This window comes from Asterias amurensis, chromosome 20, assembly GCF_032118995.1.
Source record: "Asterias amurensis chromosome 20, ASM3211899v1".
In the NCBI taxonomy this organism is placed as follows: Eukaryota; Metazoa; Echinodermata; class Asteroidea; order Forcipulatida; family Asteriidae; genus Asterias; species Asterias amurensis.
Window position 1 is genome coordinate 10,797,042 of NC_092667.1, and position 15,586 is coordinate 10,812,627.

General features: G+C 39.8%; 1 protein-coding gene across 4 annotated transcripts in view; it reads right to left on the reverse strand.

Annotated features, from left to right (window-relative positions):
• The window catches only part of LOC139952120 (serine/threonine-protein kinase Sgk1-like), a 97,337-nt gene that overhangs the window by 50,451 nt on the left and 31,300 nt on the right, over positions 1–15,586 (reverse strand). For 2 of the 4 annotated variants that reach the window (XM_071951084.1, XM_071951082.1), the window contains exon 2: positions 12,892–13,034. The exons of 1 other annotated variant lie outside the window; for it this stretch is intronic. The gene's annotated coding sequence lies outside the window, so the exon portion shown is untranslated. The remainder of the gene's footprint in view (positions 1–12,891; positions 13,035–15,586) is intronic. One more of the 4 variants, XM_071951083.1, reaches the window with a different exon arrangement.

A 15,586-nucleotide genomic window follows, 5' to 3' on the forward strand; every position in this document is an offset into this window, starting at 1 on the left:
TTAGCACAGCTCGGTCGGAGTGTTAATCGCCTGCTTCAGGGAGTCAAGTCACGAACTTGGTCTTTATCTCGCCTTACAGACATAGCAATGGAATATCATTTGTATCAAAGTACATTGTATGCTGCATGCATCTGAATTTTAACTAGGTCAATGATTCAAAATTTATTTTCAGTTTTAACACAGTCGGAATTTAGTTTCAATATCATCGGCTCAGTGCAATAAGGCTGTTAAAGCCAATTGGACACTTTCTGAACAGAACAAAAATTAAAAGTTCACAGATTTACAAATAGCTTACAGGGTTTACAAAAGTTGATAAAAATTGGACAGTGCAATCTCCATAAAATATAAAATTTTATGTTTTCTTCCATTAGGCTGTGTACAAATCGTGCCTGCAGGAAGTCCAGGCTTGGTGGCTCTTTTGTAAACATGTGATGTCACAGGTAACATCTGTGTATACTCACAGTCATGGACTCTACTGTTGCCCTCTGGTCTTGGCATCTCTTCAAAATTTTCCCATAGACTTTATGTTTTTCCAAATGGAAGTGCCCTTCACAAAACAGCAAAAATGGCCTTGCCCACTCAAAGATGACATTCCAAGCATGTACATGTAGGCCCTACTCATCCCAAACAGCAATATGGTGAAACTCTTAAAGTCACCTGGAAGTGGTATTTTTTCAAAATAAAGCTTTTGTCACTAATATATGTGTTTTGATGAGTGGAATGTGAATAAACAGTTAACTTAGGTTTTTAAAAATCAGTTCTTATGTTATTTACAAATTTAAGAGTAGACCCTGACCCGAGAGGGCGCTGTTCGTGATGTCAATCGAGGCAGACTTTGCCTGTAATGCGTAGAGTAAACACAATTGCAAAGTGCATGTACGGACCAAGTCGTGAGTTTGTACGTTTCAAAAATTTTTGTTTTTGTTTTTTTCAGGCAATGCCGACCAGGTGTATTGCTGCTGAATGCAGAAAAACACTTTTTGAAATGTACAAACTCACGACTTGGACGTACATGTACTTTGCACGTGTGTTTATTATACGCATTGCAGGCAAAGTCTGCCTCGATTGACGTCACAAAAGGGGTAGGCCGAGTCAGCCCCCCAAACAACTTTATATATTTTTTAAACATATAAATCGTGACAAACAATTACTAAAACAATTGTTTTATTGTTCGTAAGCATATATATACTCTTATCTTTGAACGAAAAAAAATTATATTTCCAGGTGACTTCCAAGTACATCTCAACAGACACACACTGTACAAGTATTATACACACTTAAACTGAATATGACACGATCAATGGTGACACTATATTGAGTCCTCCTTATATCATCTCCTCATTAGTTGAGACCCATCGATTTCAGCATCTTCTACATAGTACACCAGTGCACACACTATACCCAAAGAGTATTAATTTACATTGACGACCGTAGAAGAGATACATGTACATAGCATGTGGTTCCTTCTCCATCGCCTCACAACCAATCAATGTTCCAGTAAGTTTTAAAGGCACAGGACACTATTGGTAATTACTCAAAAAAACTATTGGCATAAAACCTTACTTGGTGACGAGTAATGGGTTGATGGTATAAAAACATTGTGAGAAACAGCTCCCTCTAAAGTGCCATAGTTTTAGAGAAAGACGTAATTTTCCATGAATTTTATTTCAAGACCTCAGATTTAGAACTTGAGGTCTCGATATCAACCATCTAAACGCACACAACTTCGTGTGACAAGGGTGTTTTTTGTTTCATTATTATCTCGCAAGTTCAATGACCAATTGAGCTCAAATTTTCACAGGTTTGTTATTTTATGCTTATATTGAGATACACCAACGGTGAAGGCTAGTCTTTGACAATTACCAATAGTGTCCACTGCCTTTAAAGGCACTGGACACCTTTGGTAAATATAGACCGATCCAGTAGGCTCCGCCCACGACGCACATGTGAGCAAGAACACGTGGGGCTCTCCAATGCCTTTCTGCACAACTCTGCCGCGCGCGCCAAGATACGCGCATGCATGTCGGACCTTCGTTGCGTTGTGATTGGTCTATACGCAATGGTACTGAGCTTAGTGGATTGGTCTATTTGTCAAAGACCAGTACTCTCACTTAGTGTTTCCCAACATATGCATTTATAAGATAACAAACCTGTGCAAACTTGGACCCAGATGGTCATCGCAGTTGCAAGAGAATATGAAAGAAAAAACACCCTTGATGCAAAATTTGTGTGCTTTCAGATGTCTAATAAAAGGCTTCAGGCCTGAAGTCTTCTGATATGTAAGTGAGAAATTACCTCTTTTTCAAAAAACAACTTTAATTCAGAGGGAGTTTTTTCTCACAATGTTTTTATACTATCAACACCTCTCCATTGCTTGTTATTTTGAGTAAATACCAATAGTGTCAGCGCCTTTAAAAGTGTACAAACCTTGAAAGGAATCCTCGCAGACAGACTCAAGGACCCCGCTGGACTTAATTGAATGAATTCAAGGAGAAACAATTCCAGCAACTCTTGGGGTCAGGTGTTTGTGTCTCAGCGTTTTCATGACATTTATACTAGGCAAAGGAGTGATAGCCTAGGCATCCTAGCCTAGCCATACATGTAGACACGCGCATGGGCGAGGGAATTAGACCCTAATGAATGGGCTTAATAGAAATTTAATGAATTTGCTTGCCCTATCGCCTTGGCACTAGCAGTGCATGTAGTCCGATTATCATAACAGCCAAACTGGATCATAACAATAGACAGTGTACTATCAGCATGTTTCCTGGAACAACCACCTTTAAACCACACTATGCCACAACAGTTGTAGGTTGATGTACATGTAGAGAGTTACGCGACATTTCCCAAGGTGCTTCATTTTTCCTAATGAATGGGCTGAATAGAAATTTAATGAATTTGCTTGCCCTATCGCCTTTGCACGAGCAGTGCTGATATATGACATGTAGTCCGATTATCATAACAGTCAAACTGGAGAAAAGATTTTAAGTAGGATTTGAAACTTTGCATGGTGGAAAACGATATGGAAAGGTTTGTGGTAACACCATGTAATGACTATCTCTTATGAATTGGGGTGGTTCTGAAAAAAAAAAAAAAAAAAACGTTGGTTTCAACTCGACGTTTCGATCAGCATGCTCTGATCAACTTCTTAATTTATTATTTTGTTGCTTTAGTGCAACAAGGTCGTATTTATCTTATTAAAAAAAAAAAAAAATTTACGGAGGCCACGGCCTTCGTTGCCCTGGGGCCTTTCTCAAACCACGGCTTGGGCTCTGGCTCAGGCTTAGGCTCCGCGCGCTGTGTACGCAGCTCGCATTTAATCTGCATTTTCAGCGCGTATTGCTGATTGTACATCAGCACCCAAAGCCTGAGCCGGAGCCTAAGCCGAGGTTTGAGAAAAACCCCTGGTCTTGGCCTTGATGCCCCTTCAAATGTTTCACATAGACTTGAAGATTTTCTAATGGAAAATGAAAATGGCCTTGCCCTCTCAAAGATGAAATTCCAGGCCTGAAATGTCACATCTTTTGTGAAATCGAGTTAGAATACACAACCTTAGTTAGGTGCTTTAATTTTGTCAGAATAAACTGTCAAATTTCCAAGTTTGTCAAAAAAGTAAATACAAAGACTATAGATCATTAACAATAAATGACATCATATTCATGTATCTCACACATACAGTACATCTACAGTAAGCTCATTTTGCACTAAGAAATGGCGTAATTCCCCATTGATTGCATCTGGAAAATTTCTCAAAACCCAGAGAGAAGAAAGGACAAATGACTCAACCAATCATTCCCCCCCCCCCCATCCATAAAACCAACAAGTAAACTCGTAGTTCGTCATTAATAGTAAAATCAAAGTTTGAGAGGATGGATGAAGCATCAAAGTCATCTGGATATTAATAAAAAACTATTACAAGAAATCTCTGGGATAGTCGCACTTTATCAAATCATATTTAAACACGATTGTAATACTTACACACAATGTCGCTCCCAAATCTGACCATCAAATATTCAGTTCAGTTGAGGATTCGTTTCATAACAAATAATTTGCCAGAGAGAGAGAGAGAGAAAAACACTTTCACATCATTGAATGCCACATCGAACTGACCAGCGACTGGAGAAGACAATTCCCCCATCCATTGCACAGGAATTATTCATAACAAATAACCATCTCCCCTGTTCAGCAATTTTACTGATTTCCTGTGATTTCCCTAGTGGACATTTCTGCTGTGTGTATTAAGATGCTGGCAGGAGTGCCTTGGTTTATGTACAACGCATCTTATCGAGAAATCTACGTTAAAGACATGATGCCAGGCAATGTACAGCTATGGAGTTATCAAATGAGTACATGCAGTTATGTACAGCACGGACACATATTTTGTACAACAAAAATGTAGATGTGATGTGTCGTGGCCGAGTGGATAAGAGCACCTGACTTCTAGTGTTTCTGATCAGAGGAGTGTGGGTTCGAGTCCAGGTTTTGACACTTGTGTCCTTTAAAAGCAAGACACTTAACGATTATTACTTCATCCTTTGGGATGGGACATTAAAGCTGTTGGTCCTGTGTGTTGTGTATGCCGTGTAAAAGAACGCACCACTGGTTACACCTAGATTGCTAAGGGAGCGTCTCAAAAGTCGGAACGGTAGGAACGTTCTTTTTGGATCGCAAGAGTATCCCCGCCGCTTTTGTCCGTTCCACAGGACCGGTCTTTTGGAACGCTCCGCGTATACTTTGTCATGATGTTGCGATCCTGCGGGCATATGCCCGCGATCCATTGGGCATAGGAACGTGCCCGACTAGGAACGTGCCCGACTTTTGAGACGCTCCCTAAGAAAAGGGGTTTCCCCGGGTGTTTCTGCCACTATCCTTTGATGTACAAAATCAGTATGTCAATTCATCACCATTTTCATGAAGAGCCACAAATCTTAAGGTGAAAAATTACTGAATGAAAGGTACATCGTACATGTACATGTACTATGTAGGGGCCTTATATCGCAATCATCGCATATTGCATGACATGAAGAGCCACCCTCCCCCCAAAAAAAAAAAAACATACAGAAAACGAAAATGTACGTCAAATTGTTTTTCATGTTTGAAGGAACTTATGTCAGTGTGCGTGTGATCACATGACATGCCGACCCATTTTAACCCCAAATCATATGAAATTTTTTTTGGAAACTGCACTCAACAAAAAAAGGTCCCTCACTTGTGTATTGCAGGGTAAATTGTATACAAGTGTACATGTTCTCAGGTTTAATCTTAAACCTTTCCTGCGATAAGGATTTTCATGGTTGCAATTTTAAGAAGTCGGCACAGGAGCCCCAGGCCATTAAAAGTTACCGGCTATCGGCTTACTTAGAAATGCCCAAGACGGCTCTTGCAAGAACACAAGCAATTTGCCGTTTGACGAAGCGCCCTTGGCAATACTGAGATTATGGACATGGTGCACTGCAAACCGTAACCCATAACTTCAATGTTAAGATATAAATTGCATTACATTAAATTCAATCGGATTAGTTGATTTTGATTAAAATTTTGGTGGACCTCTGTGTAATATACAGTTAAAAGGATGTGATATCATCATATACAGCTGTTTCTCACAATGTTTTATACTATCAAGCTCTCCCCACTACTCGTTACCAAGTAAGGTTTAATGCGAATAATTATTTTGAGTAATTACCAATAGTGTGCACCGCCTTTAACTCACTGGCCTCCAGGAAGTCAGTGTAAAATCTGAGCCCTAAACCAAAGTAGTCCTATAGCAGTATGCACTGTTGTTGGGTTGACTCCAAGTTGCCTGCAAAAGTTGCCTCATGCGACAAGGAACTGATAAGAGCAGACATCTGCTTGCGCCCTGGAAGAAAACCAGATCTGACAATGTCCTTCAGGTCCCGAGCTGTTACTTTAATAGAAATTGAACGTTGTGTGCCAGCCCTGCAAGGGCTAAACCTTGCCTAATGTACATTGATGAGATGTACTGTCGAGCGCACGTAGTGAGATAAACAGGTCTGTGTACGTAACAAGGGTGGAATACGGAGCGATATTTAATCAAGATGTCAGCTTCGATTTGGGACAATTTAAAGGTTAATTTCATCACTGCTGGTGAATAAAAAATTAAATACAAAATGCAGATTTGGTTATCTAGGTCTCTATCCGAGGCTGATGTTTAATTCAAACCTGGGGGGAGTACAGGTTGTGTTTACTGTACAATGTAATATATACAGTAGCCATGGTAGCGTGTACACGCAACACATTAACTCTGATTTTTGTTAAGCACACAATTTAAAACAGCCATGAAATACTGTTTCAGAAAGAAAGAAAAAACGTGTTCATTATATCAATGTACAAGTTGTAGGGTACATGTAGGTGGAAACATGAAAGGTAAAAGCAAGGTGGTTGATTTGATCTGGATGGGGGATGTCCCAACTTGCTCAAAATTTTAAGAAAAAAAAGCCTTGTAATGTGTGCATACTTCAATTTACCACAACATCTTCTGGTCTCCATGTCGTGAACTAACACACTCTATGTGTGGTGCATCAACTCCACAGATTCCCACCGTACAAATTCACGAGTCGAAGGTTGAGAACCCTGTCTCTTCTAAGCCCAAAATCCATTGCAATTTATTGTAGCCTGGTGGCACTCTCAAGTTAACCACACTCATTCAAAAATGAAGCACCTTGGGAAATGGCGCTTACTCTCTACATCCACCTGTGAATCAACCTACAACTGTTGTGGCATAGTGTGTTATAAAGTTGATTGTCCCAAGAAACATGCTGATAGTACACTGTCTATTGTTATGATCCCTCAAAAGCTTCTAGTCATTCACTGTGGTGTTCAATTCCCCCTCCTCGAGCTCAACACTAAACACCCCCCCCAAACCCCTTAAAAATAGAAAAAAAAAAGGACAGAAAAAAGGGGAAAAAAGAAAAGAAGATACAGTCAATTGTCCCTATCAGTACATGGTCAAATCAGGGGTCAAGTTTATTTGCAAGAAACTCGCAAGGAAAAAAATTGTATTTTCCGTCCAGCAACTTCCAAGCTTCAAAGAACGTCTTTTTTATCGTTGTTATGAAGACGGTCTTTCGTGGCAAAAACTGATCCTGTGTATAGATCCGGATAAATATTCCCTAAACAAACAGTTTGCCCGGCAACTCAAGACAAATGTCCACACTATAATGGAAGTTCATGTGTATTGGGCTAGCTGTTAATGCTACAAAGTGTGTACACTAACCTCAGAGTAAAATCCAATTACACTGTGTCAATGCACGCTGCTCACAAGTCATGATTCAGATTTCAGAAATTATTGTGCGTATAGCATCCTTAAAGTATCTAGCAGAGAGTTCCGGGAAAACCGTTGTTGGGTTTTGAGACCATGACTCAACTGAACTCAAGGCTAAAAAACACTGAACTGCAGGCCCAGTGTTTTTAGTGTTGGACCACCAGTCTTGATTCAGATTTTAGAACAATTATTGTGCGTATTGTGTGTAACATCCTATTGTTAAACAAGGATGCAGTTGATGGGATTTGAGAATGATCAACCATGATTCAACTGAACTCAGGGCTCAAAAACACTGAACTGCAGGCCCAGTGTTTTTAGTGTTGGACCAGTAGACTTGTGACCGAACAAATCTGGTGGACTTGTTTTTTTAAATTTATAATACCGCACCTCACTTTTAGTTTTTAAACTTTATGTTCAACCATATTGACTTTGTGGAAGTGTCGTGGCCGAGCGGTTAAGAGCACCAAATTCAAACTCTGGTGTTTCTGATCAACAGAGAGTGGATTCGAATCCCCAGCCGTGACACCTGTGTCCTTAAGCAAGACACTTCATCATTGCTTCGTCCTTCGGATGGGACGTTAAGCCGTTGGTCCCATGTGTTATGTAACGCATGTAAAAGAACCCAGTGGACTTATCAAAAAGAGAAGGGGTTCGCCCCGGTGTTCCCGGTCCGATCGGCAGCAAATTGCGCCACAGCATGTAAAACATTACATGGTGCTATCAGAATTAGGTCTCATAATTAAAAACGTAGTCCCACATCTTGCAGGAAACACTGTATGTTACAGCGCCAGGAGCGTCACTGGGTGAAGGACATGTGCGCTATATAAGAAGCCACAATTATTATTATTAATATTAATTATTATTGATGAAGGCCGATCTTTCAATTCTGTCGAGTATGAAAGTTTTACCGATGAGATAAGATATCCTCTTATTAGTACTTGGTCAAATAACAAAAAAGGTCTAATTGCGACACTGTGTAGATTATACACACGGAGTGTTTAGATTTTGTTCTCTCATTTTGGTTCTGACCTTGTGACAACTTTTCTGCTCCAGTAAGAGTCCTACAAGCAAGCCCTATATATTCTTTTAGATTTTTTCCCTGAATTTATCTCATGAATAGCTTGAAACAAACGTCTTGCGTATATGTATGTTGCTTTCCCTCAAGCCTTTCAGATAAAGGATTAGCTTGAACCAACCAGGAAACAAGGTCTTTTGTGTAATTATCTGTCCCCGGTTGAGCCTCTCTGTTTTGACGAGGATTTGAAAAAAAGAGTGACCAACACAGCTGACTGAGACAGCCTTCTTGTCATTGAACCCTAGAGGCACTTCTAGCAATTACATGGACAGGTGTGTTTTCAGAAGTGCGAGAGAGAACTTAAGAGAAAACATACAAGGGGTGAATAAATGAATGTTTAAACAAAGTGTTTTGTAAGGAGCTGGTGCTTCCGTGATGACATCGTTTGGAGATTCCATGATTGACAGATTGCCCTCTTCTCCTAAAAGATCTTTGATACAAGTATTTAACGGACAACTCAAGATTGCCATTAGTCCTGTATGCTTCGTTTTTGAAAACGACAAGGGCACAAAGGCATTTTCTCCTTGGTTAAAGGGCACCCTATGAGGCAATTTTAAATTTCTACTGGAGTATTTCAAGGGCACCAAGGCAATGACCAGGGGCCGATTTCACAAAGATCTTAAATTGATCTTCACTGCAAATCAGTCGCAGTTGCAAGCAAGGCCTATGCCACAATACAAATCAACGTGGTACTACTTACAATTTGCGATGAATTTTATTGCTTTGTAAAATTGGCTCCAGGGGGCATGGAGGCAATCGAAATTACTATTTTTTTTCTTTTTACTTCAGATGACATTCAAAATCTCGTGAAAATTTAACATTAAACACTCCAGAGAACATCATCTCTAGAAGTCATGAATCTCCTCTCCCAGTGTACATGTATTTCCAGCAACGACCACCAAAAACAACCCAGCAATCACAGCATTGTGAAATCCTACAAAAACCAAGTGTTTACTTTGAACTTCTAGGTCTACATGTACGTGTACATGTTCGTACACGTACATGTACCAGCCAACATGGGATCATTATTACGTTGTGGTCACACTGAAGGACCTGGAATTTGCACTTCTCAAACGAAACCAATATTAGACACAGGAATCAAAGTTTTCCAAAGCGCTTACTCACCTATTTACACTGACTTGTACCACAGTAAGGTTAACTCTGGATCACAGCGTTTAATCGGGGGCGACGACAATGGCTTGGGCACCGACTCGAACGGTAAACAATGACCCGCATGCACTTGAACAAGTCAGTTATTAACAAGTCTTTATCAGAGCTCTCTGATACTCCCACAAATTCCCCAGACTGACATGATATGGAAAAATTCTCCCTTAACTTCGACATCTCTCGAATCATCTCAGGAAATTTGCTCCAATGCCCAAGAGAGGGAGAGGGAGAGAGGGCGATGGAAGATTGTTTTCTTGTAGTGGATTGCAATTTACAAATGTCTTGATGAAGAGGAATCAGCAAAAGAGGAGAGCAAAATAAAAAGAAGGAAAAAAAAAACGCTTTTGGCCAGCGTCATTCCTGTAATAAATGGCAGTCCCAGCGGGTTCCGATACCATGCACGCGCAACAATCAGACAAGAAACTACTCTAGACTCTACTGAGCATGACCAGTGTCTAACATGTACTCAGAATGCAGATCGAAGAAGCGCAAACCTACTCTTTTCTGAACAGTCAACCTTTGATTTTTCGGTCTGGATGTTGTGGAAATTTGAACACTTGCCGCAGGCTATACAGGGACACTCGGCTGAAGAGAAAGAAGTTCAGTAATGTTTTTGTCTCGATGGCTCTTGCCACAATGCCCTGTTCAATTTACTCAATCATTACTCACAAATTATGCTCAAACATACATTACAGTGAAATGAAACATCTCTATTGTGTGTGCGTGCATAAAAGTGGTTGAAAAGTCAGTGTACAAGAAAAACTTGCTATCCTAACTCAATTGCGTTTTTTTATGTTTTTCTTTATAAATCTCGACTTTTGCTACCAAATCAGAAGCTAAAGTCCATACCAATCAGAAGTGACAGGGGGCAGGACTCAGCATACATGTACATTAACAACTTATGCAGATGCCTGAGAAAACAACAATCATCCACATTTGATTCGTTTATAAAACGTTTTGGGGGGGGATTGGTTAAATGCTCAGCACTTTGCACACAAGTTATGAATATGTACACGTTTCAAACAGGTTCAAACAGGGCCCAATTTCATAGAGCTGCTTAGCACAAAAATTTGCTTAGCATGAAATTTCTTCCTTGATAAAAACAGGATAACTAACCAAATTTCCACGTGATTTTCAGGATGAGCAAACAACAGCTGAATCCCAGTAACAAGCAATATGCAACAAATGGAAATTCGGTTGGTAATACTGTTTTTATCAAGGAAGAAATCTCATGCTAAGCAAAAGCAAATTGTTGTGCTTAGCAGCTCTATGAAATTGGGCCCTGGTTAAAAAAGGCCTCTGTGGCTCGACATGACTCACGCAAGTGGTCTCCATTTCCAGTCGCTTGGGATCGCAGCTCTACGAAGCTGTCCTTGCCTCAAAGGGCTCGACAAAAGGTTAGCACTCCAGTGGACCCCCAGACCATTCTCCTGAACCGTGACATTGTACCTAACTTTGGGAACAATCCTACATATACATGTAGATGTAACTTAGCATTTTGAAAGATGAAAAGGACCAGCAGTCGATTTCACAAAGAGTTAGGACTCGTCTTATCTCAAGTTAGGACGAGTAACTCGTCCTAATTTAGGATTAATCTTAAGGTCTGCATGCTACAGTGCAGGGTTGGGACTCGTCCTAAGTCCATAAGATTAGTCTTAATTTAGGAAGAGTTTTGTGAAATTGACGGCTGTCAACCACTTGAATACATACATAGCTGAATCAATTACATGTACATGTAGAACGTTCCCTACCATTTGGGCATTTGAGAAGCTCCTTAATTTGGTCATCAATTTCACAAGTATTTCAAAACATTACTTAGCAGTTTATGATTGAAGCTCCTAGGATTAATTGCATTCTAGCATTACATGACCACCTACATGTACGTGTGCAGGCCTGATACTTCACAGAGGCTAATGGGGGTGGTTGCGTGCATGCCTCCAAATGCCCTTTGCACAGCTGATTTCACAAAATGCTGGGATTAATCTTATCTCCAATTAGGACGAGTAACTCATCCTAACCTAGGATGGGTTCAATGCATCCTAAAGCCCGGTTCATACTTTGTGCGAATGCGAATGCGAAGCGAATTTACGTAAATTTGACATCACAACCCTCCTTTCGCAGCGATATTCGCAAGTGAGTTGGGCGGAGTTCAACTGCTGCGAATTTTTTGTTGCGAATTTGTGACGTCAACATTTGTATCGCATTCGCATTCGCATTCGCAGGAAGTATGAACTGGGCTTAACGCCTATGGTTACGGAACTTAACTCGCCTAAGTCCTAATATTAATCCTACATGTAAGTTAGGAGGAATGTGGTGAAATCTACGGCTGGTCACTGACTACTAATGGTGCCCACTTCACCAGTGCAAATTTATACTTCCCTCACATGTGATTTTACCTTTACTATGGAAAAACACCATGGTTCTTAAAAGCTTCCTGCTTTGGATAAACTTTATACTGCTCGGGTTCTGAAGAAATCTAGATCTATTATTTCGGATGAATTTCACCCTGCGAACAGTTTGTTTGAATTAATGAGATCAGGTAAGCGATATAGAGCGATCAGAGTCGACTCCAACCGTACTCGCAATAGTTTTTATCCCAGTGCAATAAGGTTACTTAATGATTAATACTTTTTAATTTGTTTTTGGGGTTTGCAATTTTGTTACTGTTATTGTCTCTCTGCATATTGTGCGCATACTGTTTATTTGTTCGTTATTGTATGCCTATGTGGTTTTAGGGTTTTCTGTATTTTTTGTAATTTTTGATTGTTAATATTTTTAGACTCGCAAGCCGAAGTGAATTTCACTGTATATGTATTTATATGTGTGACAATAAACAATTGAATTGAATTGAATTGAATTAAACCAATGAAGAAGTACACCAACATAAAATGAGGAGTAATGTACAAGTGTTGTAGTTCAAGCACTGGCGCATTTGGCAAGGTTTGTAATACACCACAGGCTTCTACCCAAAGTCCCATCTCTTTGACACACCTTAAAAATAGATGTAATCAACTGCTTTGAAAAGACCTTGAAAAGTAATCCGACTCGGAAAAAACAAATCCAAAACCAAATAATTTTCTAGAGCCTTGCCTTTTTTCTTTTAAAACTATGTTTCACAACAATAACATGTTGATAAACAATGTGTGGTTAGCAAGCAGTAGGTTACACGTACATATATTTTGAAAATCTTATTTTACTTTTTGGCAAAGACCTTGTTTGTTCATTAATTTGTAAAAACTGTTCCCCTATTGTTCAATTTCAGAGAAAGTTAAGACCATGTTTTTCCAAATTCTGGCTTACATCTTTTAACTTGTTTTGAATTCCTTGTTGTCAAAGTAAATAAATGATTACATAAAAACAAACTTACGTCAAATTGGAGCCCACAATGTCTGCAATTTCAAGATCCACAAGATTTCCGGGTGCTACAAATTCAGCTTGCTATGCCTTAGTATGACCTCAGAGAGTACTCACGGTCGGACGATGGGGCCGGCCGGCCATGTACAGCCTTCCCTGCGAGGCAAAGTTCAGTAAGCTCTCAGTTAATGCTTGTTTGCATAAGATATATTTATAATGCTATCGCTGACAAATACAAACATCGATATGTGTCAACGTTGATTAGTAACGTGTTGTATTTAGAGACACCCACTTTGGGCAATAACAACTGGATTTGCTGAGGAAGGTCCAACAACAGCAGACAGGTAGCTCATTTACATAGTCCATCATGCCCATGCAAAAGCCGTGTTGACAGTTCATGAATATTCATTAGAAAAATTAAAGAGGCACACCCGATGAAAATTTCTCTGGCCAATAAACATGCTGGTAAATATAAAACAAACTTCTGTAAAACAGAAACAGAAAACTTCATGAATCCGTTAACAAATTTTCAGCTGCTCAAAATTTATCCGTTACTTGCCAGGCTTGGATTAGTCAACAAAAAAGATTGTTATACCTCGGTAACAAACTGCGGAGTTTGATTGGTCGAGAACCAATCATGTGACGCGCAACAAAAACGCATGTTACATGGCTCGACGGGGGTCGGGTAACATGAAAAGTGATGTACACCGGTGTACATCACCTTGATCGATTTCGCGCTGTGTACGAAACAACCGCGGGTTCAAGGGAATTGTTTCTTTTGATCGTTCCCAGCGTTGGTCGATTTCGCGCTGTGTACGAAACAACCGCGGGTTCAAGGGAATTGTTTCTTGTTCGTCTGCTTATTAAACAATGAATACATGTAGTCCATCGTAATAATGTTTGAAGATGACAACAGAACTTCGAGAAGAGGAATAACGATTATACAAAGGTATAACAAAACAATTGTTGCACGTTGTGACTGGGGTCCATGGGTTTTGTACACCCTCGAGGGAAAATGTTACCCTCGGCTTCGCCTTTGGTTCCATTTTCCCCCTCGAGTGTATAAAACGCCATGGACCCCGTCACAGCTTGCAACAATTGTATACTGGTCCCCATCCCCAAGGATACATGTACATGTACACAGGCACATATCTTAGAGGCCCAATGATTTTGTAGGATACTAAGATTTCATTGGGATAAACGCCGCAGTGCCTAAGCTTTCCTTATCTGAGTTTGTATTGGTCCTAAGTGATTATGTAGTTTGCTAGCTTGCACTTTCGATCGTCTGCATGCAGCATCATGTGCATTATGTTCAATGTGCGTATGCCTACATGTAGTTTTATTCACTACAGATGTGTATGGGTGAATTGACTGGGAATCTACTGGTGAAATGGATCTGAAGGTCAAAGGTACATCTGGCAGAATCCTTCCAGGCACTCAAGACGTGAATCTGACATTATTCATAAGCCATCAATGAAATACATGTAGGGTTAGGCCTAAACAGAACTGCGAACATTTTCGTTTTGCAATCGGAGAGATTTTGTACAACAATGAGGTAGATACACTTTTTTGTTTGCCCATACATGTACACGAATCATTATCACGAGATACGCCTCGTTGCTCAGCATAATAGGAAACTGTTTCCATAATCAGGGAGATTTTCAACAGAACATGAAAAGATTGGGGTTTCTTTCTTCAGGATACTTTCTGCAGATTCAGCCGGGAGAGTCGGCAGCTCTACTAAAATGTAAACTTTATAAAATCGATAAAAAGAGAGAGTTTAAAGTTTTCATTTTGACAGTCAGGGAGACATAGTGTACACTCAGCATAATAGGGAAACAGTTCATGGAGATTTTCAAATTTGGTATGAAAAGATTGGTTTATTTTCAGGGAACTTTCTGCAGACTCGAGAGATGTCAGCAGCTCTACTAAAATGTAAATTTTATAAAATCGATAAAAAGAGAGAGTTTTCATTTTGACAATCAGGGAGACATTACACTCAGCATAATAGGGAAACAGTTCCCATAATCAGGGAGGTGTTCATCAGAGCATGGACAAATTTGTTTATTATCAGGGCCCAATTTCATAGCGCTGCTAAGCACAAAAATTTGCTAAGCATGAAATTTCTTCCTAGATAAAAACAGGATTACCAACCAAATTTCCATGTGTTGCGGATTGCTTGTTACTGGTATTTAGCTGTTGTTTGCTTATCCTGAAAATCACGTGGAAATTTTGATGGTAATCTTGTTTTTATCAAGGAAGAAATTTCATGCTTAGCAAATTGTTGTGCTTAGCAGCTCTATGAAATTGGGCCCTGGGAACTTTCTGCAGAATCAGGGAGAGTCGGCAGCTATGCTAAAATGTAAATTTTATAAAATCGATAAAAAAAGAGAGAATTTAAAGTTGTCATCTTGAAGCTGTGCATTACTCTAATATCATTCAATCATTTGAATTCTTCAGTTCCACTGTTTGGACACCCTGTTTTCCCACACTCATCCAAACAAAATAAGATGCATGCCGTGTGCATCACTAAGCTGAGCAGGTCAGCTTGATCAATACATTTTAGAATAATTCAACAATTCCTTCTACTCAGCCAATCTCGCTGTGTGTAAGAACGCCAAGTGTGTGGCTGACTTGCATTAGTATACCCTGGTAAATCGGGTTGATGTTTTCTCTCTTTCTTAAAGACATTGACATTTCTTAAAGAC